This window comes from Cavia porcellus, unplaced genomic scaffold (genome assembly GCF_034190915.1).
Source record: "Cavia porcellus strain 051 isolate PalLab524CR breed Dunkin Hartley unplaced genomic scaffold, mCavPor4.1 scaffold_25, whole genome shotgun sequence".
NCBI classification, from domain to species: Eukaryota; Metazoa; Chordata; class Mammalia; order Rodentia; family Caviidae; genus Cavia; species Cavia porcellus.
Window position 1 is genome coordinate 6396289 of NW_026947508.1, and position 24217 is coordinate 6420505.

Genomic DNA, 24217 nt, shown 5'->3' on the forward strand with positions numbered 1-24217 from the left:
AAGAAAAGAGAGAGAGAGAGAGAGAGAGAGAGAGAGAGAGAGAGAGAGAGAAGGGAAGAGCTATATAAACAAGTTCGACACCAGGAGAGAAAAAAGGCAAGGTGGCTTTCTTCCTTCCTACGTGTGGCACCCAAGGTGGAGACTGCAGACTGACTGCGGGGAAGGAAGCGGAAGGCCTTTTGCTGCCCTGAGGTCCTGCGAGGGGAGCAAGTGTCCAGGGGCCACTGTTTAAAAACAATTACCGGAGAGAAGAGGTGGGAGGCAGAGGAGCTGGGGCAGCGGCGCCCACCCAGGCCGGCTCTCCAATGGCATTCCTCCAGGGCGGGAGCGCGTACCCCGAGCTCCCCGCCCCACGGCTAACAGGACCCTGGGAGTACGAGAGGGAGCTTCTACCCCATTGCAGTTGCACAAAAGAAATTGAACACTTTTGAGTTGCCCTTAGCAACCTAATTGCATCAGTACATTGCACACAGGAGCCAAAGTAACTGAATTTTGATGAAAAGACGGCGGTAATTTACGGCATCACAAAATTAGTTGTCATGGCGACGGGTTAATTACATCTCAAATTAACAATGCAAGTGTGGTGAAATTAAATATAAATCATATTTTCTGCATAAATTATAGGGGTTGATTAGACCGGGGCTCTGGGAGAGAGAAAGGTTGAGCCGCCATGGGCCCCAAGCTGCATTCTGAGCTGACAAGAGAGGCGCCTGCAAACTCGGGCACGGACCGGGAGTTCTGGGAGGGGACAGGGGACCTTGGAGTCAGGCGCCAGAGCTGCTGGGCTGCTCCCTGTGCACTGGCTGCCACTCGCAGGCTCAGCCCGCTCCACGCAGCGCCAGGGCTGTCCCTGAAGTTTGCTTCTGTTTGGATCAAACTTTGGCTGGGGAGGGCGGTGGGCTGGCGAGGAGGAGGGATGCCTGGCGCCTCTCTGCTCAGCGTCAGGGACGGAAGTTCTGCCTTCCCCGTCCCTAGCGACTCCCCGATTTCTGCGCCCCAAGCCCTCAGAGATCGCCACAGATGGCTGGCTTTAACCTCAGCCCCTCAGTTAAATGGGGTCAACCGCTTTCTGAGACATGGGCAGCTGCCTAGCAGGGGTTGAGCCCCGGTGCCATCCAGAAGGCTACCAGCACATGGCTTGGGGCTACACCAGGAAGGCAGCGTGCGCTGTAGGTACCCAGGGTACCCCGGCTGCCCACCCGGCCAGCTCTGGTCAAGCCACTACATCATTAATGCCACTGCTCCTATGCAGGTGCCGGCAGGTGGCCCTTGCCCTCTTCTAAGGGAGGAAAGATGCAACGTTAAAGACAGAGGGGACCCCAAAGAGCACCGTGTCCACGCCCTCCTGGGCACTCTTCTGGTGACAGGCCAGCTGGGGCATGGATGATGCCCCAGACGGCCACGCCCAGCCCCACCCACCTGTTGTTGATGGGGAGCCCTGGCAGCATTTCCAGGCCCTGCCGTGGAGCATTCCTGTGCCAATTTCAGCTGGTCTCTGGCAATCCCAAGCCAGGCAGCTTCTCCAGAACGCCTGGTTGCCAGCCACTCTGGATTATCCTCTCCCCTACTTCTGGCTTTGTATCCTGGGGCTGGAGAGCATAGGAGACCTGGACAAAGGCATCGGGAGGCCATAAGCCAGGACTTCAGAACCTTGGTGAGCAGCAGGACACTGAGAGGCTTATTAAGCCCTCAGAGGCTTCGGCTGCTTCCTCTGGAGAGTCTGGTTCAGCCGTCTGCAACTGGCCCAGAACCATGTCATCGACTTGCTCTACTGGGGAGCAGGATTTGGAAAGCCCAGGCCCATACCGGGGACACTGCTCTGATTCCCATTTTTCATACAGGGAAACTGAGTCTGGCAAAGCAGCATGCCTTGCAAGACAGGGCAGCTGAGACTCAAGCCCACCTACCTCTAAGTCTCACTCAGCACATACGATGCCCCTGTCCCAGCAATGTGCCAGGCACCATGCCAGGTCACATGGGGGAAAAGCAGGGACCAATGAACCATGGGTTTGTCCTTGAGGAGCACATGGCCTAGGAGGGTGCACAGGGCCAAGCGAACAGCCATGGCCCCACAGTCTAATCCATCACTGAAGGACAGGAACAGGGAAGCCACGGGGGAGACAAAGGCAAGCCAGGGAGCAGCCTGCGTCAAATCACAGGGCCCAGGGCAGGAGGTGCCCAAGCCTGCAGACGCTTGAAGGGCCATGCGCTGGGCTGAGTGCCCAGTGGGGCCGCGCCGCGCCTCACCTGGCCCAGGTAGGAGGAATTTCCTGAAATGCTACTGCAGAGGAATGGGGTGAGGGAAGGAAGCGAGGCCCTGGCAGTCCCCCTGACCACGGATGTGCATGTGCAGCTCATGAATATTTCAGTGGCCATTTATTTATCCCTGCACCATCCAGCTGCTGGGGCCACAGACCCAAGGTGGATAAATATAGCCACTGGGCGATCAATGAGGCATCCGCTCTGCCCACCAGCCACATCCATTAGGCTCCTCGTTCCCACAACCTGCTGGCTGGGCACCTTGTCCTGCTCAATTGGTTTCCGATTTTCATTAGTGGTGGAGGCACAGCCCCACTCCAGCCCTGGGTGTTCCCCTCACCCTTCTGGGCCCTCCCCCTGCAGGCTGGGCAAGGAGCCGAGGTTGCTGTCAGCCTGGAGGGGCCTTTCAGAAAGCCCTGCCCTCTGGAGGACGGACGTGAGTGTCGGTGCAGACCGTGCTTCCCTGGCTGCCCCCCGGAACAGAAGGTGGTGGGATTTCCTAGGGCTCCACCACCCATAACTCGGGCCAACCAGCAGCACTACTGGAGTACAGAACGCTGGAGCTCTCGGCTGCTCACCCTGAGATCTGGATGATTCTCATTCCTGGAAAAGCAATGCCCAGGGAGAGTTATAAAGCTAACAGGGTAGGAATCTTTGGCTTGCCACAAGGGGACCCTGGCTTTATCAGCCTCAATAAGTCTCCTGAGCTGGATGTGTCCCACAGGTCACCATGCCCTCCCAGTCACCAAGGCCAGGCCCTCATGCCAGGCTGCCACCCAAGGAACAAGAACAGACCTAGACACCCTTGGAGAGCCTCGAATCAGTTCATCCTGGCCAAATGTGGACCCCACTCTTTGGGCCAAACAAGGACATTAAAAAGCTTCTAGGACACTACGGGCACTGTGAACGGGTAGGGAGTAACACTGGGGGCACCAGCTCAGCCTTGTGCTCACTCAACAAACAGTCACTCAACACTCACGATGGACACAGCAACTTCTAAAGCAGTTGGGGACCACGCCTTGAACGAGACCCATGCCAGTTCCTGCTTTTGCAGAGTCTGTCCTTGTCTGGGGAGGGAATAAAGGGGCAACTCATCAGGTGAACAACTAAGGAGTTCAGTGAAGACAAGGAAACAGGGCAGGTGACTGTGACTGAGCGGCCAGGGAGGATGCTCTAGGTAGCCCAAGGAGGTGACATCTGAACCTAAGAGCCAAGTGAGAAAGGCAATGTGGCAGCCTGGGTCTGCCTGGTCAGGAGGACAGAGGAGTTGGGACGCCTCCATCCCAAGATGCTGGTACAGTGGAGAGGTGAAGAGTACTCATCACCCTCCTTTGCTGCCAGGTGGACGCGGGCCCAGGCCTGTGGCCAGCAAGACAGGTGTCCATGGCAGGCTTGCAGAGGAAGGACTCAGGGGCCCAGCCACCAGCCTGTGGGGCACAGACACGGGCCCCTCCTGCAAGCCACAAGCCAGAACCCTACTTAGGGCCCTACCTGCACCAGCGGGCTGCACCTGGCCACCAAGGGCCAGGGATTTCCAGCCCGATGCCGCCCTAAACCAGCTCCCGAGAGGTACAATCCCCACCCTCTGGTCCATTCACAGCTGAGGAAGACACAAAGATGGGGGTTGGAGGTGAGCGGAAAAGATCAAGCCAAATCCCAGAGGGAGAGGGAGAGGGAGGCAGGCCTGTGCCTTTAAAAGAATTTTCATTTAAAGGCTCTTCTCTCTTCTACCATTTCAGTGATCTATATGCAAATATGCTAATGCATGCAAATTAAGACACCACTTTTAGTCCCAATTTAATAGAAAGCATTAAAATACCATTTTTTTTCCAAAAAACTCCATATGCATGAAGGAAGGGTTTTTTTTTCCCTCCTTTTTTTTTTTTTCCTTTTTACTTTTCGTTAAAGTCACATTCCAGCAGCAATTTTATGCTGTCAAAATGTTCTCAGCAAGGGGAGATCTGACTGGTTTCTCTGTGAGCCAGTCATAGGAAGCCTGAGCTCTGCTTTGAGTTCTTCGTCTTCCTCTTCTTTTATTTTTTAATTTTGCGGGGGTTGGTGGGGGAAGAAGGAAGAAAAAAAGACAACAACAGAAAACAAGCCATGCAGGTGTCATTTGGGGGCTGGCCCCTGCGCCCAGGCCAGCGTCCGGTCCCTTGGACACACAAGGTGTGCAGGGCAGAGTCCACCTGGGAGGCAGTCGTGCATGTGCCTGAGGTCTCTCCTGCTCCATCTGGGCTGGTGATGCGTGCGCGTGCCGCTCTGTGTGTCACTATGAGGGGCATCTTCCAAGGGCCAGTGCCACCAACCAAGCTCGGCACAAACAAGCAGGGTCCTTGGCAGGGAGGACACCGGAGCGGTGGAAGAGTGTGGGGTGGGGGTGGCATCACTCTCCCCCCAGCTGCACCGTGGGGCCCACTGCGTTCACCACTCTCAGCTCCGTAATTAACATCGGCAGCAGCTCCTACAAGGGCCCACAGACCTTCTCCAGAGTGCCCTGTGCTGGCCTCCTGGCCAGAGTGCCACCCGACCAGAAAGACCTTTGTCAGAACAACGGAGCTACCGCCCTTGCAGGGCCCTGGCCACTGCACTGCTGGAGGTTGCCCTTTGTCCAGGCACCGCAGTCCACTCTTGCTTCTCCGGACCCTCCCTCTGGGGTTGAACCCTGACCCCAGCACCTGCTTGGGGTCCTCCTGCTTGTCTGTCCTGGCTGATGTTGAGTCTCAGAGGATGCTGGGGAGGCACAAGGTGCTCTGATCCCTCCTTAGAGGGCAGAAGCAGTCCCACAAGGCAGGTGGGGCCCTGGGGACAGTCTTGGTCCAGGCAGCATCACAGTGGTCTGATAAGGTCGGTGTCCTCACATGCCAGTGAAGGAGAAAACTGACCAGCCCTGGGGTGTTAGCACCCCCGGGGGCTTTGTAGCCCTTTAGTTCAGTGGCCAGAGAGTTTATACAGGGTGCAGTGGCACATACTGTATTCCCTTGGGAGGCTGAGGCAGGCAAGTTAAAAGCCAGTATGGGCTAGATAGAGTGTTAGAGCCTGCCCGAACCACATAGCAAGACCCTGTCTCAAAACACAAAAGCCACACCCACACAAGAAGCACTGACTCCACGGCCAGGATCACCCAGAACAGCACGGCTCAGAAAAGTGAGGTCACGCGGTCTGAGAGCTGCTGAGGTCCCAGAGTGAGCCCAGTGCACTCTCTGCTGGCCCCTGCAACCAGCTGGAAGTCGAGGGGTCTTGCTTTTCGGTCAGCTCCACCCCTCCCAGGTAGGAGCTTTACGCCAGCCTGCACCCCACGCCATCTGCCCCACTCGGGACCTCACCTCCACATCCGTATAATGGGAGAGAGAGGTCACAGCCATCAGCGGCACCTTCTGGCTCCATCTGCCCAGGACTGTGAACAGATGGAAGAGAGACGCGGTGGGGGCTGGGGGAGCTCCCCAAGCAGGGAGCGAGGTACTGCCTCCCCAGGGGCTCCAGGCGTGTAGGAGAGGCTGAGAAGGCTATGGACCAGGACAGGGGGGCTGCACAGGGGTCTAGAAGGAGGGGGCATAGAAAGAGCAACTGAAAACTGGGGGCAGGAAGTAGTAAAAAAAGAAAAAAATCAAGCAGAAAAATTCTTAAACTGGGCTTTGAAGGCTAACCAGAGAGGAAGCCCCATGCCAGAAAACTGTTCAAAGGAAAACAGCAAAGTCACCAAATAGGGAACTCACCGGTAATCCCAACACTTGGGAGGCTGAGGCAGGAGGATCACTCTGAGTTTGAGGCCAGCCTGGGCTACAGAGTGAGTTCAAGTCCAGCTTGAACAACATAGTAAGACCCTATGACCAAACCAAAGAAAATAGAAAGCAGCAAATCAGGGAGCCCCTAGCAGCTGTCCGGCATGGGTGTGGGCAGGAGGGGACAGACAGCAGATGCAAGGTGCCGGACATGGGGCCCCAGAGGGCGGGCCCAGGGGGCAGGAGGGTCGGGCCTCGGACACTTCTCCTCAGCAGAACTGAAGAGGTGGGTGAAGAAAGGCGGCTGGCGTGACGGGGCCCGTCTAGCCGAGCTCACGCTGGAAAAAAGAGATTTAGATATTTATGGGAAACACATTTGTGGGTGCCAAACCCCTGGTTTTATTGTCAGGGGGAAAAAAACGAAAGAAAGAAAAGAGAAAACAAAACCCAACTACCGAAACTCATCCTCAACTGAGAATCCGCACCAAGGGAAAAAGATTTCCCCATCAAACCAGTTTTATTGGATATAAATATCTAATTATTCGCACCAGGCCCTGGAATGCCAGACATTTTGCAGCTTTTATAACATGTGTAGGAGTCTTTACAAACGACTTTTGTATTTATTATATATTTATATATTTATGGTTATATATTAACAAACTTGATTTGAATTTCAGCTTGGCCTTTTTTTTTTTTTGCTGACTGGGCTCCCACCCTTTTTAATGAACCCAGAAAAGATCTAGAATGTTCTCCTCGCAGTCCCTTGGGAGGAGGGGCTCTGAGACTGTGGTGAACCCAGAAAGCACAGGGGAGGGGCCCCCTCGCTCTGCGGGGAGGGTGACGCCTGTGCCGTCCCTCCCCACCCCAGCCCCCTGGTGGTCCTGAGATGCACTTTATAACCACAGGGCCCGGGGCGGCGGGTCAATAGCACGCCCATGACACAGGCGTGATGTTCCAAACAGACAAACGGGAGTATTGACGTTTGGAAGGGAGGCTCGAGGACCACGAGCTGGAGGCGGCCAGAGGGGCCTGGAAGGCACAGGGAAGCTGGCTTGCTGGCAGGGGACCTGAGGAGCAAGCTGTCATCTGCAGGCCCATCTTATCTAGAATTAATGCGCTAAACTTCTTTTGTTTTTCCTCTAAATGCTTTTAAAGAGACAGTGAATTCTCAGCCCGGACACAGGGCTGCGGGTACAGCTAGTCCTGGCTGCATGGTGTGAACGGACAGCAGGCTTGAACTAGGCCCAGGCCCAAGATGTCCCCAGACGGGTCCTTGTCCTAATGTCCCGCTTTGCTCCGACTTTAGGTGCATTCTCCAGCTCATCACACACACACACACACAGTCCCAGAGCTCAGTCTTTAACCCAAAGGCTGAAGCCTGGAGCCGAGAGGAGCCTGGGCCAGGTGGGGATGCTGAGGGGCAGGACGGGCACAGCAGGGGGACAGTGACTCTCAGAGGCCTCTGAGCAAGGTGCCAGTCAGCTTCCGGGGTGGCGGCTGAGACAGCTCTGAGGGCAAGAGAGCCCTCAGCACAGAGGGCAGAGTTTGGGGTGGGGGGAGAGGAGTCCAGGCATAAACCAGAGGATCCTGGGGGGCCCTGGGAGAAGCCAATGTCATAGAAGCTGCCCCTTGATGCCCACGGGCTGAGGCGGCCATTCGAGTCTGAGTGATATCTGGGGAGACTCTAGCCAGGGCTGGCTGCGCCCACAGACGGTGAGAAGGAAACCACAGCTCCAAAGGGCTCGCGCTCAGACCGGTCGGTCCCAGGAGAAAGGGCTGGAGGTTAAGGGGAGCCCTGGGCCTCACCGGAGCCCCTCGGAAGAACGCCCCGCATCCTCCTCCTCCGCCTGGAGACCCACACTCAGGGGGATGGGCTGGGGCCAGGGGAGCTGAGAACAAACAGCAGCCACAGGAACAGAGTTGAGCCATTTCAATTATTCATACGCCAGATGGATTCTTTTCCTGCCTTTTTTCTATAAAAATAAGGAGGGAGGGCAATGGGGAGGAGGGGGTGCAGGGGAGACACATACACAGAAAGCCAGCTCCCCATCTGCACCCCTCTTTGGCCTCAGAGACCTCTGGGACGCCCCCCTCCCTGGCCCAGGTGATGGCACAGCAGGCGGGATGGGGTGCTCACCCCCTCTCCCCGGCAGGGACCAGTGACATCTTTCAGGTTCCTGAGGAGATGAGCGGAGAGTGAGAGGGGAAGCTGCTGAGGAGAGGGAGGGTGAGCAGAGTGAAGCCCAGAGCTTGGGGTGGCGGGGGGAGGCAGGCAGAAGAGGGTTCTGACCTTCTGTGAAGGATATAAAAAATCCAGCCGCCTCAGGGGACACCCAACTATCTAGCATATTGCTGTTAAAATGTCTGCAAAATTTAATACACTTGGCGTGCCGTCTAATCAGTCCTTGGAAACTCGGGCACTCGCCCTCCTGTACTCCAACGGCCTCAGACTTCAGGCCGGGGGACTCACACCCCTGCCTTCCCCCCGATTTAGACAAAGTTGTTCCCCCTTTTCAAAAAAAAAAAAGCTGCTGTGGCTTTCAGGACATGTTTCATCCTGAAGCAGGTCCAGAATTGAGGGGGTTTCTAAGGAGATGGCACATTAGAGAGAGCAGAGCCGGGTCCTGGGGCCGGGACTCTGGTACCCAGACTTCCTGGGGATGTACCACCGTAACAGACAAGGGGTGCCTTGGGGAGCTGTGAAAGGACAAGGGGACACGGTCCCAGATGGCCCGGCGAGGGCCACTCACCCAACAGCTCTCACCTAAATAGCCGCCTGGCACAAGAGAGCTGTGTCCCCTCCTGGCACATAAACACACCGGGACACGCACAGATCTGGGCCTGGCTACCTGCTCCGTCCCTCCACCACCATTCGGTCTGAGACCCGGCTACCCAAGGCCTCAGTAAGAGTCTCGGAAGCCTCCAGACCAGACCAGCAACGGGCTGCCTGACCTTCCACCCAAAGCAAAGCAATCAGAGCCTCGTGTGACCCGGATATTTTTGGCAGGTCACCACTTGCTTTGGCTTGACGGAAAAATCATCTCACAGAACTCTTCAGTGGGATCGAGGGACTCCCCAAAGCATCACTCTCTACCCCAGGAAAACAGAGCTCTTAGCAAGCCTTTTTTTTTAAGGGTACTGGAGACTGAACATAGGACCTTCACACTGAGCTACATCCTTGGCTTTTTAATTTTTGTCTTTTTGTACCGAGGATTGAACTCATGACCTTGTGCTTGCCAGGCAGGTGCTTGTGCCTCTGAGCCCTATCCGCAGCTTTTAAAAAAATTTTTTTTTTTAATTTTGAGATAAGTGTCTTAAAAGTTACCCAGGCTAGGCTCCAGTTTGGGATCCTCCTGCCTCAGCATCCCATATTGGGATTTCCAGTGTGCGCCACCAGGCTCTGTCTCTGCCCATTTTTTATTTCCTCATCTCAGACTGATCTAGGATCTCAGGCGGCCTTGAGTGGGAGACCTGGGGAACCCCAAAGAGTATGCACTGTGAATCCTTACAGAACAGAGGCCAGGCGGGCCAGACTCCTCCCCTGGCAGGATAGAGCCCCCCCTTGTCACACAGGTAAGAAGAGAGACAGGAGGAGGCATGGGCAGGGCCAGCTTCCTGGGCGTGTGACCTGCACAGTCACACGGCCCCGTGATCCGACCCCTGCTCCATCCAATGTTCTGCTGTCCTTAGTCCAAAACAAGAGGTTCACACTGTGCTTTTGTACTGCACCCCATGAATTCTGTAGCTGGACTCGGGTGTGGGTTTTGGGAAGATTACAGGGCCTGGGTTTGAACCCCCAAGGCTCTATCCCCTCTAAGTGAAGGGACATCAGAAAAGCCGCTGGTTACCTCTGGCTACAGGGCCCGAGTATAAAAGGACACTGAGTGACCTGCTCACAGTGACCAGGAGAGCTGAGAGGGATCAAATAGGGACAGGGCCTTGGGACGGTGGTGTGTGGTGTGTGCTCCCATTCAGATGTAAGGTAAAGGCGGCTCAACGGGGCCCAGTGGTGGCGGTGGCGCTGGTGGCAGTGGCTTCCACCACCCCACTTTGCCACCTGTGTCCAGAGCACTGGGGAAAGGAGGCCTCCGGCATGCCCAGCCCGCTGGCCCCATTCACAGGTGGAGAAACTGGGACAGGGTCAGCAGGTGACCTGCTGTGGTCACAGGGCAGCCTCGGGGCAGGGTGAGGCTGAGGACAGACGCCTGCTGTCCAGGCCTCTTCCATGGCCAGGGACACTGGAGATGGGGACGGGGAGGAGGAGGCGGGGTCCAGGAAGGGGAGGGGGAGAAGGCCTGGGCACACGTCATCATAACTGCACACATGTACCCTGACACACGTGTACACACACACACACACACACACACACACACACACACACACACACGGCAAAATTAAAGTCGAGAGCTTGGCCAAAAAAAAAAAAAATCCTACCTCTGCTCCATCGAAACTTATTTTAGGGCAGGAGGTAATTGCCAAGGCTCCAAATAAAAAGCCAACCACAGGCTGTAAACGGCTCCAAGTCTTTAATTAGACCCCAAGGAAAAAAAAACAATGGCGAAAAGAAAACAAAAGTCGGAGAAGCTTCCAGAGGAGAGAGCGTGCATGACCCCTCCTGCCTTCCCAATCCTGCGGCCTCCCGTGGTGACTGTCACGCCCGGAGGTGGCATGAGAAAGCACCCTCCACAGGCTGGCACCTCTCCTAGGGCCTCCCTCTCTGTGTCCCAGCCTGGCCAGAGCACCCAAAGCAGGGCTGTTTCTGCCACTCTGGAGGCGAGGGAGGAAAGCGCTTGGGACCTGCGTGGCCGGGGTGCACTCAGAGTCCTGCATCCATTCCTCGGCCACTGAGCTGTCTACCCAAAGCCACTTCCCACTCCCTGGAGTGTCTCCCAGGCTGCAGCCCCTGCTCCTTCTTCTGGGCCATGTGGCGCTGGGGGGACAAACAGCAGACCCCACAGCTCTCCCCACACCGTCTCTCCTAAGTAGGAGCGGATGCTCAAAAGTCCTCAGGGAGACACGTGGTACGCCAGGGACAGCACCAGGTCAGCTTGTTGTCCATGAAAGCAAGTCAAACACTCACAGACCCTGCTCCCAGGAGGCACTGGGATTCCACGCCTGCTGAGCCCCTGCCCTTGGGGAACGCGGGAGGACCCGACTGTGGGAGGACTGGGGAGAAAAGGGAAGCTGCTGTTGGGGAGACTGCAGAGGGACGAGGGGTCCACACACACTCTCTCTCTGAATCCCACAGGTGTGTGTGTGTGTGTGTGTGTGTGTCTCACTAGTGCCCAGGCCAGCACGTGCCATCAATGCCCACAATGCCAGAGGACAACATTCCACCGAGACATCCAGAGAAAAGCCCAGAGCCAAACACGTCTCGACCCTGACCCTTGGCAGGCAAACGAGGGGAAGCCCAATCCCTGTCCGTGGCTCTGCAAACCCAGGGATGGTGAGGTGGCCCAGCCACTGCTGCAGGGCACATGCAGTGCGTGGGCGGGGCCTGGTCCCACCAAAGATGCTTGCAAAGGCAGCAGGACCAGCAGACTGCAGACTGCCAGCCCCTCTCCCATGGCTCACGGCAGCTGCCTGGAGCCAGAGAGGGCGCACGGACGCCTTGCTCTATGCCCGAGTCTGCACCCATCCCTCAGCAAGAAGCCGCCGTGAGCTAGGGGCAGGCCTGCTCATACGGGCACCAGCCACCCATCGTTTGGTACCTAGGGGGTCTGAGGCCTTGTCAGAGGCCTTTGAGTGCCCGCACCTCTGCAGCGAGGGTACAGCTGTGCCTGTTTCATGGCTGTGCCCTGTACAGCGGTGTCCGGATGGCCACTCAGGTCGGCCAGTCCCTCCCTGTCTGCCTCTGCTTCATACTCGGCTCCCCCGACTCTGGACCGCTGGCTGTAGGCTGCCCCTTCCCGGATATGTGCTCCTGTTCCAGGGTCTCTGATCGATGCTTGAACACAAACGCCTTACTCGTTCAAACTGAAATGCAGGTGACAACTGCGACTGGCCGTGCTGCCAGTTCTCAGCACCCACTTTGCTCTGCCGAGATGGCCGAGCCCTGTGTAGCCACAGCAAGCGGGAACTTCCTCCCAGGCAGAGCAGGCGACTGGGCCTTCCCAGGTGGACCTCCCCGCCGGACCCTCCTGCTTGCTTCTCCCCTCGCGGTGGCCGGGCTCAGCTCTCCTGGAATCTCAAGTGGCATTCCCCTCTGATGACAAGCCCTATGGCTGCTGCTTCCCTGCTTCCTGACTTGGGAATAGGTTGGGAGCACCAGTCCTGTCCCCAGGCAGAGGCAGCAGGACTCCTGCTAATTAATGTACTCTCCATCTTCCCTGAGAGCTGACTAGACACCACCAGATGGTCACAGCACCATGCCCTCTACCCGTGTCCTTTCCTTGGGACCATACGGCAGCTTCCTGTCCACCCTGCAGAACTCCAAGACAGCCCCGTCCCTGTTAGCCACGTGTGTCCCATGCAGCCCCAAATGGAGAGGGCTAATGACAAGAATCTCTGGTAGGTTTGCAGTAGGGCTTCTTAGCAAATGTTCAGACAAGGTTCCAATTTCGGTCCTAATTTCACCAATTCACCCAGGGAGCTAGGGCAGGAGAAGACCCAGGGGTCCTGAATTCTTGGAGGTGTTAAGATGTGACTTTACAGCCACAGGCCACAGAACATTAACTTTTTTTTTGTACCAGGGATCGAATTCACGACTGTGCACTTGCAAGACAAGTGCTTATGCCACTGAGCTGAATCCCTGGCCCCAAAAACATTAACTTAAATCCCAAGAACCAAGGCCTGGCTGGCCTCTCCTCCCCAGGAAGGTACAACATAGAAAGTGCTCCAGCTAGAAGTGGAAGGCTCTTTGGAGGTCCCTGATCACAGGAGTCACCGCAGACATCACTGTGGGCACCTCTGCAATCTAGGGGAGGGGGTATCCTGTGGGGTACATGGCTGTGGCCTCCAGATAGTCAGCTTCCATGCAAGCACAGGTGCCTCTGCTGGGGCGTCAAATAACAGCGTTGGGTCCCAAAGGCAGGGAACTCAGGAGAGGCAGAGTCAAGCAAAGACTGGATCCACTGTTCTGAGAAGTCCTGGAAGGAGTGGCCCTGTCCTGTCTTGGGGGAGACTGCATGATGACATGGGTCCAGCAGCCGCCATGTGAGCCCCAGCTGGTGGAGTGGCTTCACTTTCTCTTTCCTAAAATGAGGCAGAGGGGGACACTCCTTGGGGAGTCTGGGAGGCCACAGCCCTGCAAAGGATCAGGGAAGGCCTGTTCACAGTTAGCACCCCGAGCGCGCCAGCTGGGATTAGCACTGTGACTGCCACGATTATCATGATGGGCACTGTGCTTTTCCAGGGCAAATCCTCTATGAAAACCTCTTTGCAGACAGAGCTACAAGGAGATGGGGGCAGATCCGAACTTGTGACTGAGAAGAGCTGCATCTCCTAAACGCTCGATCTACAGATGCAAAACTAGCAATTGGAGGGTGAGGGAGATTTGATTGGAGGCTGTGAGGGCCCTGGATGGGCTGAGTGAGTCGCAGTGACCCAGGACTGGCCTGCCTGGGATCCAAGATACAGGGACCAGACAGTGGCTGGTAGAAGGTGAACATGTGACGGGCCCTCCCTGCCCCGTCTTTCAAGCCGTGATCTTTGGGGTGAAGCTTATTTATCTAGGGCAGCAAGGGTTAATACTGGGGCTGGGAGAGGCCAGGCAGCAAGGAGCACTCCCTGTTTATTAATAAGCTATTTATCACCAGCTTTGCTTTTAATGCCATTTGGGCTTAATGTCGTTAATGAAATATAAATACCCACGCTAACGATGTCGGTCAGAGGCAGCACGGGCAGCAGACGGCTGGAGAAGCAGGGCCAAACCACCGGGCACGCTGGGGAAGAGGCTGAGAGCTCAGGAAGCGGAAGAGGTTCCCACCAGCTTGGCACCCCCGGCCTCTTCTGCTCCCACCACAAGACTCCCCGGCAGGCTGTGCCGGGAAAGGCTGGGAGGAGGCAGCCCGGGTGGGAGGCTGGGGGAGAGGAAGCCTTGTAGGGTGCAGATGCTGTTCACTCGTGGAGTACATGGCCCTGGCGAGAGCGCTCCCATCTCAGGGCAGTGCCCACCTGGCATCGGGCCTCTTGGCTGTGAGGGGCTGGACTTCCACCAGCTGGCAGGAGGCCCATGTCACTACCCTGAGCTTCCTGACTACGGGGAACGGAGCCAGGGCAAGAGGGGTCATGAGCGGGAGCTGTTAGGACCCCATTAAGCTTTCCAATAAAGACCCGCCCTCCCTGGCCCCAGAAGGCCAACTCAGCAAGCTTAGCCCACTGAATGGCATGCCCTGCCCGAGAAGCTACAGGCTGCTCTGTGGCCTTGAGGGTGGGCTTGGAGAGGGCAGCAGATGGATATTTCCATTCTCTGCCCAGAGGGCATGGCCCATAGAGATGGCTCAACATAGCAGAGTGCTGGTCCTGACCTTGTGCCTGGCCCCACCTGGCCCCCTCCGGCCTGTGCACCATCCCTACCCACCTAACCCAACCCAAATTATCTGCCGGGAACTTCAGGCCTTCTCCTCTCAGGAAAGACCCACAGACTGTTACCAGACAGCAGCCTCGCCTGGGAAAGGCAGCCATGGACTCCCTCCAGCCCTGGGACCACAGATGTCCCAGAGGGAACGTGAGAGTCCACACCGCCAAGGGCCATTGGGACCCACATACAGGTTAGGGCTCATCTTTGCCTCCACCCTCGTCTTCCTGCCCTGTGACAGTGGAGGTCACTGTGTCCCCAGCCCCACCCCGCTTACAAAGTCTGCAGCTGCCTTCCCAAGGGGCGGCTCCTCCAGAGGGAGCCCCAGGTGCCCTTAGGAGAGAGCCCCAAAGCTTCCAGCCCTCCTGCTTGGGGTGGCCAGAGGTAACACAGGACTCCTAGTGACGCCTGAATTTCTAACGAGCAATGAATACTTTTTAGCAGAAGTATATCCCAAACATCACATCGAACATCTTGCACTAAAAATTAGGTGTCGTTTAACCGAAATTCAAATTTCACTGCAGTGTGGGCTGTCTTTTCTTGTTAACTCTAGCAACCCTATCCCAGCTACTCAGAAGGGAGCGTCTGGCAGGTGACAGGAGCATCAGGGGCAGCGAGAGAGAGGGAGATCCCTACCCATCTCGGGACAGCGGACTCCTATAAGAAGGTCTTTCCCCCTCCTGTTCCCCTCTCCCATCACCGGTCACTCCTACACTGCCCCATGTCATGGCTCATAAGGGGGTCCCCTCTCCCTGCACCCCCCACCAAAGTCACCTCCACGTCCCCGGAGGAGCACAGGGCTCATTTGCCAGGGATTGGTGGAGCTCAGCTCCGTGGCTAATCCCCTGGGTGGCTCCTGTCAGATCATTAATTAGCTAAAGCGGATCGGTCCTGGAACAACATGGCTTGGACTTCAGATAAAGCAGGCCAGGGGAGCCGGGCAGGGGGCTGCTTAAAGTGACAAGACCCTGTTTGTGAACTGCTCCCTGGGAGGAAGCGATGCCAGGGTGGGGTGCATTCCAGGCAGCCCCTCAGCACCCCTCTTGCCCACCCCCAGATGGCACTGGAAGAGACAGCATTGAAGGCAGATCATCTGATACACAGGGGACCCCTGAGAGGAGGAGCTGGTGACAGTTGGGCCTAGTTTTTTTAATAAAGAATTTGGGCAAAATCAGCTCATGCCACACAGAACTCTGCGAAAAGCCTGCCGTTTCCCTGCGGGTGACAGCCAGATCTCACCATGGCTCCAAGGCCCGCAGATCTGTGGGGGCCCCATCTTGATGTCCATCTTCCTCCCAGGCGGCCGCCCCAGCCTCCTTCCTGACCTCTGGCAGGCCGACAGGCTTGGTCTCTGGGATCTCAGGGCTGCTTCCCACTTGTTCCCCCAGGTGTTAATCACTCCCTCACCTCTGTTCTGTCTTCACCATCGCAGTGTCACCATCGCAGTGACCCTTTCCCTTGAAAGCCACACCTCAAGCTGCAAACCATACACCTACCTCTTCCCCTCCCTGTTCCCTTGTCTAAAGCGGCTTAAGTTTCCTCCTTCACACGCGTTGCCAACATCTCTATTCCTTTATCTTATTTATCATTTGCTTCCCTGTGCCCAGTGTAAATTCTCAAAGGCAGGAGTTCCTGCCTCTTGGGTTCACTGTCCAATTTCCAGTCCCCAAAGCCAGAGGCGCAGGCACGCAGTGTTGCTCAGTGCTGACTGATGAATGAGGGTAGGTCGGGGGTCCGGGCTGGACCACCACCTCTTCTGGTTCTGAGCCCATGCAGCTGAGCTCTGGTCCACCCCATGGATTCTGCGAGCACCCGCTTCCTCTCCCCCCTCCTGTCTGACCCCAACCTTCCCCAGTTCTACCTCCTATACTAGGTGCTATCCATTCCCCTCCTCCTGCTCAAATGCGTTTCCTGTTCTTGTCTTCTGAGCGACACCTTAGGGGACCCACCTCCATGTCACTCAGACCTCCCGTCCCAGCTGAGACAGCTCCTCTCCCTGCCTGGGGGGCTGCACAGGACATAGGACAGTGGTGACGGTGACCGAGAGGGAACTTCGGGACTCACAGCTGCTGCCTGGGCCCAGCTCAGCTGCTGGCAAACTCTTGGGCTTGGATTGTTTTGACTTGAGCCGGTGAAGCTGAAATATTGAGTCACAACGGCCCTAAACTTCGTTACCAGCTCTTAACACAGATTACTAAGGGAAAAGAGTTGCTTTTAATTGCTTTTCCCAATTAGCATTTCTGGAGGAAAAACTCGTGTGTAATTACACCACCTCTCCTCTGCCCGCCCCCCTCAACTTGGCCACAGGGGCTCCTGCCCCAGGCTGCCAGAAAAGGCTTCTGCTCCCCAGGGAGGCCAAGGAACCAAGCCTGGAGAAAACCTGCCCAAGGAGAACCCGGCAGAGGACAAAGCAGGAGGGGCCTGAAGGTCCACACAGGAAGGACTGGACCACCTACAGCTGCTGAGATGCTCATGTGCAAAACCTGACATCTCTCCAGGTGACGCTGGGAGCCCGCGGGGACCGAGGCGGGGACCGAGGCAGGACAGACTGGCTTCTCTCCTAGTCTTAAACCATCAACCCCCGCAGCCCCAGATAAGAACCACCTGGTGACGCCAGTCAGGGCGGGTGCTGCTGGCCCTTCTATCCGTCTTCCCTTAGACCTCTGCTTGGTGGGGATCGGGGGCTCCTCGACCCCAAGAGGGAGAACTGGGGGAGATGCCAGAGGGCGGGACACCTGTGCCATCAGACAGAGCCCCTACCTAGCGTGGAACCAGCTGTCTCCCCAAACCACCTCCCAGCCGAGCACCAGCCCGGCCCATCATACCACCACTGTGCAGAGGCCACGAGTCCCCGCTTCCCTTCAGCCGGCACCTCCCGCTCCTTATCCCACCCGCCTGCATCCCCCACTGCAGCTGCGCACTCCGGAGCTGCCAGCCTTCCGTCAGATCAAAGCCCTGGAGGATGGCGTTAGAACTGTCCAGTCCAGTTAGGAGTGAAGGTCATGGATCTAGTGCAGACGGTGGAGGCTGAAAAGCAGAGAAGCCTCCCGTGCGTGCATGGACGCACATGCCTGCGCCCCAGACGCGCCCTCCCCGAGAGAGACATCCGCTCTGAGCCAAGCTGGGGCACCAGCAGCGGGCCTGGGACGTCCCGGAACCCCACTACCAGGCGCTGCCAGCTTGCCCTGCTGCTGCTCCCTCCTGCCACTCCCTCTGGAGGTCAGGCCTGCAGAGCTTCCTGGAGGGCTGAGCTGCTGTGCCACGGATTGCTTCCCACTTGGGACAGCCCTGACGCCCCCTGCAAGATGTCACCAGTCTGCCCTTCCTGTCACTGCCCCTGGAGGTCCGGCCTCCTGAGCTTTCCTGGAGGGCTGAGCTAGCCCATATGGCTGGGGATACACTGTCAGCCCGGGCAAGTGCTCATGGGGCCCAGCAGCCGGTGGTGACAGCTTTGTGCCCGTGCCAGCCAGGCCTTTGGCTTGCTCCGGACTACGCAGCAGTGCCTGAGGCTGCACTGACCCTGTCGGGGGCAGGGGTGGGGGTGGTTTGGGGATCTCCTGGCTGTGACAGCATCGGGGCTGGGATCATCTGCTTCAGTCTCGCCCTAGAAAAACGGACAGGAGCCCAGGTTCAAGTGTGACAGGGTGATTCACACTTTTCCTTGTGGAAAGACTAATGGGTCCCAGCTGATGAGCTGGGTGCAGGCTAAGCAGGCCCCCAATGTTCAGTGAGGCCTTAGAAAAACTCACCTCTCAGCCCTCAGAGCTGGGCAGCTGAGAGTCTAACTGACCAGGCACACAGGAAAGGGATCTGGGAGCCCAGGCCTGGAAGCCACAGATCCCATCTAAAGCCACAGTGAGAGAAACTCTATGCCAACCCAAGGCCTGGCACAGGAATCAAGGAGCAAAGACCCCCAAACAGGCTTCCACAAAGAGTGTGAGGGCTGAAAGCCCCAGACTGCTCTAAGGCTGATGGCCCAAAACTGGCGGGGCGGTGCCCTCCCACTCCAACGGGCCCTTCCTAGCAACCCGAGAACTCAAAAACCCACACTAACAGTAAAAGCCATGGGTTGTTCTCGATGCTTCGAGGTTTGGGGGGCACGGGAGAGAGACAGCACAGGCCACACCTGACTCCGCCTCATTCCGCCCGCTGGCAGGTCCCGCTTCCTCCCTTCTCAGCACACGCCTGAACTGCCCCTTCACCTCTCCCACCCTCTTCTCAGCCCTCGTCATCCTCCACCCAACGGACCCTCCCCAGGGCACCCTCAGCCATGTTTATAAAATGAAAACCAGATCACCTAATGGCCCCGTTTAAAACCCACCAGAGTCGCCAAGAATAAACCTGTGACTTCTCCCCGGCCTTCAAAGTCCCACACATGCTGGCTCCTTGCTTTTCTTTCTGGCCACTGAATGGAGTGAGCTTCTCTTACTGTAGGCCCTTTAAACTACCCGTTCTCTCTTTCTGGAATATTCTCTCCCCTGTTCCTCCGGTGGCTGTTCATTTCCTGTCCTTCAGTCTCAGTTATGGGTACCTCTTGATGAGTTCTCCTCCAAGCTGACCCCCAAGTGCCACCAGTCGCTTCCCATCCCCTCATGCCATTCTTTTGGGGAGGCCCGGGGTCGCCTCCCTGATTAGACTGCCACTAGGGCAGGGGCTTTTTGTTTTATCCACCAGAGAGCATGTGGCAGACACCAGGCCCTTTGTAAATGCGAAATAATTGCAAGCGAATCTTGAGTAGAACAGCTAAAAATGAGGAGAATCTCGGCTAGACAGGACCAGGCCTGCGGTCCAGACCAAGCGTAGACTTGTCCACTCATCCACCTCGGGTGAGGCAGGAAGCCTCTGAGACGGTGGGTCATCCCTGCCACAGAGGACCCCAATCCCTCCACTGGAAGGGGCTGGGGACACAAAGAGGGCCCGCCGTGACATTCCCATTGGAGCCCTGAGTTCCTCCCAAGCTTCATTATCGAGCCGGAGACAGCCGATGCCAGGATGCGGGAGTCCCACCGGACCCGCTGGGCACATATCCTGCGCCGGGTGCAAATCCCAGCTGGCACAGCCCCTGGGGGTCAAGTGGAAACTTCAGAAAGGGAAAAACTAATGGGCATGTTTTGCCCAGAGAAAGAAGAAAACAAAAAGCCTGCCGTGGAGAACAGAACAGGCCATCAGGCCATCGTGATCCCCTCCACGGGGGCTCTGCAGGCACCCCGGCAGCCTGCTCAGGGGAAGAGCACAGGGTGGGATAGGGACCAGCCTGAGGCACCTGTGTTCCCAGCATTTGGGGCCGTCAGGGCGGCAAGGTCAGGCAAGACGAGTCCCAGAGGCCGTGAAGTGAGGCAGGTGCTAGCACCAAATCCAGGCAAGATTGCGGCACAACCAGAGTCCCCACAAAGCCTTTTGCAGGCAATAGTCAAAACAGCCCTGCAGCTTTTAGGGGACAATGGCAGCGTCCTCTAGGTACAGATGAACCAATTCCTGGACTCCAGGAAGAAGAGTCCTAGCTGCCTGGTTGTTCCACCCCAGCAACCAGAGGCCATATTTGCATGTGATTTGCAAATCCCGGCTCTGTATTCTAGGCTTCTGAGAGTCCCTGAGGAGGCCCGGCCTGGAACGAAGCAGGATCACAGCACCAGGGACCTCCCTCACCGGCGGGCACCGAGGCGCCCATCTCTGCCACTACTTCCTCCCCGCAAGTCCAAAGTCCAGAGTTGCAGAGTCAGGCCACAGAGGGAGTGGCAGGACCCACCTGCCCGCGGTGTCTGTGGGGGCTGAGCACATGCAGGAGAAGCGGCCCCAGCCTTGCCTTCCCTGATGACCGCTCGGCCTCAGACCCTGTCCTTGGGTTTTAGGAACACACAACACCTCTGGGCTGGTTCCCTCAGGATCTCAAGAGAATATTGAGCGATGACCAATATAGAGTGAGTCACCTACTGAGTGCCAACCCCCCACACCCCAAGGACTGCCAAGTTTAATATCCCTGTGGGTAAACATCTGACAGGAGGGCCCCATACACCAGCCTTAGGCAAGAGTCTATTCCCAAGTCTGAATCGAAGGTGCATGCAGCTTCAGTCTAAGGGAGGTCCTGCCCAGCTAGGCTGGAGCCTGGAGAGAGCCCCACATCCCCAGGCCAGCTACACCCACATACAGGGTCAGAGCAGGGGCCGACGGGTCCCTGGCAGGAGGGAAGCTGCCTACATCCAGGAGCCTCACCTGAGACAGCTGCCCACTGCTGCCCCTGGGCATGCTGGGAGGACTCTCCTAGGTCAGCCATTCCACCGGATGTTGTTTATTTTACGGATGAGAAAATTGAGATCCAGAGGGGACCAAGCGTGTGTCAAGTCAATGGCAAGGCCAAGGCCAGAATGCAGATGCCTCCTTCCTGATGGACTCTTTTCCCAGGCTGATACATACATACACATTTTCATTTCCACCTTTGGGGTATAAGCTACCCCCGTCCATATCACAGCCCTCTGAGAAACCTGAGTGTAGGGCCTATACGTTCCCTACCCAAAGGAGCACCCCCAAATTGGCCAGCCCACTCTTCCCAGGGGCATCTTAAGAACTGGGAGCAACTACCTTTGCACCCCAAGAAGCCAGGGTCCGAAGTCCATTCCAATGTGTAGCACTGGGGAGTTGCAGGACCCCCTTAGGAAGGAGGGATCGGTGGCTGGGGCAGCTGGAAAGGCAGGTGGGATGGAGGTGGTGGTCTTTGCCTTCCGTCAGTGAGGTCTGTGTGCCTACCAAGAGAAGGAGGGGAAACAGATTAGGCTAAACTGGCGCCCACAAAGCAGCTGCACACAGCAGGGCGAAGGGGTGAGCTCCCGACACCTTGTGCGGTAACAAGCCAGAGAGGCAGAGTTCTGAGCTCCTGCCCACAATCAGCACATGGCCTCCCAAGGCCTGTCGTGTCTGACCCTGCAACCAAGGGGCCCCGTGCACGATGACTAGCCAGTAGTACCTAAGAGAATAACCAAACAGGGCTAGGTCAATCAGGTGCCACCCCCAGTAACAACAAAGGGATCCCAGCCAAGGCTTGGGACCCGGGTGAAAGGTCAGCCCCACAACGGATCAAGCCAGCCCTGGAACACACCAGACCTATGTCACAGAAGCAAGCCTCTGGGCTCCCTCATCCCCGCCCCCTCCAGATCATCCCTGGGCAGCTCCCAGCTGCACCTGTGACCCCCTTGCAGCCCCATGGGAATCTCTAAGATCACAGCCCACAGGTGTCTCCGCATCTACCTAGGACGGTGCGTTTGGTTTCTTCTCTCTTTTTCGCCCCCTGCCCCAAAACTCTGCAATTGTACGATTTCATCTTATAGAAGAAAAGTGGGTGTGGATACAGACCCTGGAAGGAGGTGGCTGAGATTCATTTGCGATAGGTGCCGGGCCAAAAATAAAAAAGTGGCCAAAGAAAGTTGGTGCCCTGCTACCGGCAACCTTTGTGTCAATTCAAGCAAATATTGTGGTGTTTCCATGGTGATTCCTGTTTTGAATATCCACTACACTAACTTTTTAAAGGGCTTTTCCTGTTTGCGTTTCAACCTCAAACCTGTAAATATTTTCAGCCTTTTTAGAATAAGCGAGCCCACGTCCGTGCAGACACCAACACATCACCGATGTCACACACAACCTTGTGGATGTGACAGCAGGGAGCGGGGAGGGGGGCTCTCTGGCTCTTCTCACACCCACCCTGCTGCGTGCGGAGCCGGCACTGCAATTCTGGTCCCTTCCTTTCCTCTTTGCCAGGGGACTGTAGCATCCCTTGCTGGCACTGAGCAGGCTTGGTCCTGACGGCACAAGGTGCCATGGAGTGGGCGGGTGCCTGGCAGGTTCTCCAGCTTGGCTCACCTCAGCCCCTCCAGTCCCCGGGGGCCGTCCCTGGGGTGTGTGAGGCCCTCCTGTCCTGCCTCCCGAGCCAGGCCTGCATGGAAGCCCTGGCTCTGGGAAGGCAAGGCTTCGGCACCAGCTCCTCCCCTCTGCTGGGGCAATGCCACTGAGGCCAGCTCCTCGGGGTGGGCCTAGCGATGGATGGTGACATCGGGCTGGGGTGGATTCGCCTGGCCCCCAGCCGACCCTTCAGCACCACACAGGGTTAACAGCAGGTTTCCTGGTTTCCATGGATTCTCGCCAGGCCCCTAATGTGAGTTTCGTGTGATTTGGGGGAAGTGGATTTCCTTTGTTTTCCAGTTTGGGAGTATTTTTTCTTTAAAAAAGAGGAAAAAACACTTTAATGGGAACTTCAGGGCCACTGAGAGACTCACTCCTCTGGGTTCTGAAACTCCCCTGCCTATTGGAACAGAAGCCCCTGAAGTCCAGGCAGCCCCACACCGACAAAGGGCTCTGGGTCACAGAAAGGTGCCCTGGACATCCGAAAAAATCCCACCTCCCAATGCGCCCTCCTGTGGGGGGCTTTCACCCCAGTATCTCAGCAGAAAGACCTCCCTCTAAAAGCCAGTGTCTTACACAGCAGGGGCTGACACTGCCCCAGAAAAAGGTCAAGAGAAATGCATCCCAACTCCTAAAGGCGCTAGGGGCCGGGCTCTGACCACAAGTCTACCGGGAATGACCCAGTGTCTCATGCCCTGGTGTCCAAGGGACTCCAGGTCCTGGGGGCTCCTGTCTGGCCTCTTCCTGCCAACAGAGGGGCCTGCCCACAGCATGGGAGCTGGCTTCTCAGCACTGGCAGCAACACCAGCTAAACCAAGGGTGTGGCCCGGCCCCCGCAGCTCAGCCTTCCCCATTCTCACCATCCCCCAGCCTGCCAGGGTGTGGCCTCCGTCCAGGACTGTCCTCGACCAAGTGGCCTGACCCATTTACCAAACCAGAGCACAGGCCACAGGGCCTTCCCTGCACCAGGACCCTCCTACGGCCCAGGACCCGGGGCCAAGGCAGCCGTGCAAAGCTCCGTGGGTCCGGAGCCCAGAGAGTGGATCTCTGAGCAGCAGCCCCAGGCTGAAGAGGTGGGAAGCCAAGAGCGGTTACAGAAATAAGCCTGAGTCGAGGAGCAGAAGCCATGGTCTGAGTCCCGGCTCTGCACTTCACTCTCATGGGCCCTCAGCCAGGCCAGCTGATCTCCCAGACCTCCATTTCCTCAACAAGCAATGGAAGAGCGGGCAGAGGAGAGGATGCCTCTTCCCCACCCACCTAGCAGGCCTGTGGAAGGGCAAGGTAGCTGTCTACAGTCCACCCCAAGTGGGCCTGGACATCCCTCTCTGCTGCTCCTGGTACATCCTTCACTGTGGCATTTAAATCCACACTGGGCCAATGTAATTTGTTCACGAGTCTGTCTCCACCACTGAACTTTTAGCTCCTCAAGGACAGCGGCCAGGTCTTAATTATCTTCAGTGCCCAGCACTTAGCACAACAGCTGGCCCACAGCGGGCAGTGTCAGTGTTGGTGGAACCCAACTAGTCCCTGACTTCATGAATCAGTCAGAATCTGATTCTGACCTCAGAATCAGATGAGCCGAGCCAGGCGTGGTGGTGCACGCCTGTAATCCCAACACTTGGGAGGCTGAGACAGGAGGATCGCTGGGAATTCAAGGCCAGCCTAGGCCACAAAGTGAGTGCAAGGTCCCTGAACTGCATAGCGAGACCTTATCTCAAGAAGACCAACAACAACAACAAAAGAAATCAGACGGGCCAGGCTGCTCCCTCTTTTCGTGGGCTATTTTTACATGCTGGTCTGGCTTACTCCCCTAAGCCCCAACCTGCCTGTT

At 56.9% G+C, this 24217-nt stretch overlaps 1 protein-coding gene across 3 annotated transcripts in view; it reads right to left on the reverse strand.

Annotated features, from left to right (window-relative positions):
- The window catches only part of Casz1 (castor zinc finger 1), a 140632-nt gene that overhangs the window by 88081 nt on the left and 28334 nt on the right, over positions 1-24217 (reverse strand). For all 3 annotated transcript variants that reach the window (XM_063235505.1, XM_063235506.1, XM_063235507.1), the window contains exon 2: positions 21076-21236. The gene's annotated coding sequence lies outside the window, so the exon portion shown is untranslated. The remainder of the gene's footprint in view (positions 1-21075; positions 21237-24217) is intronic.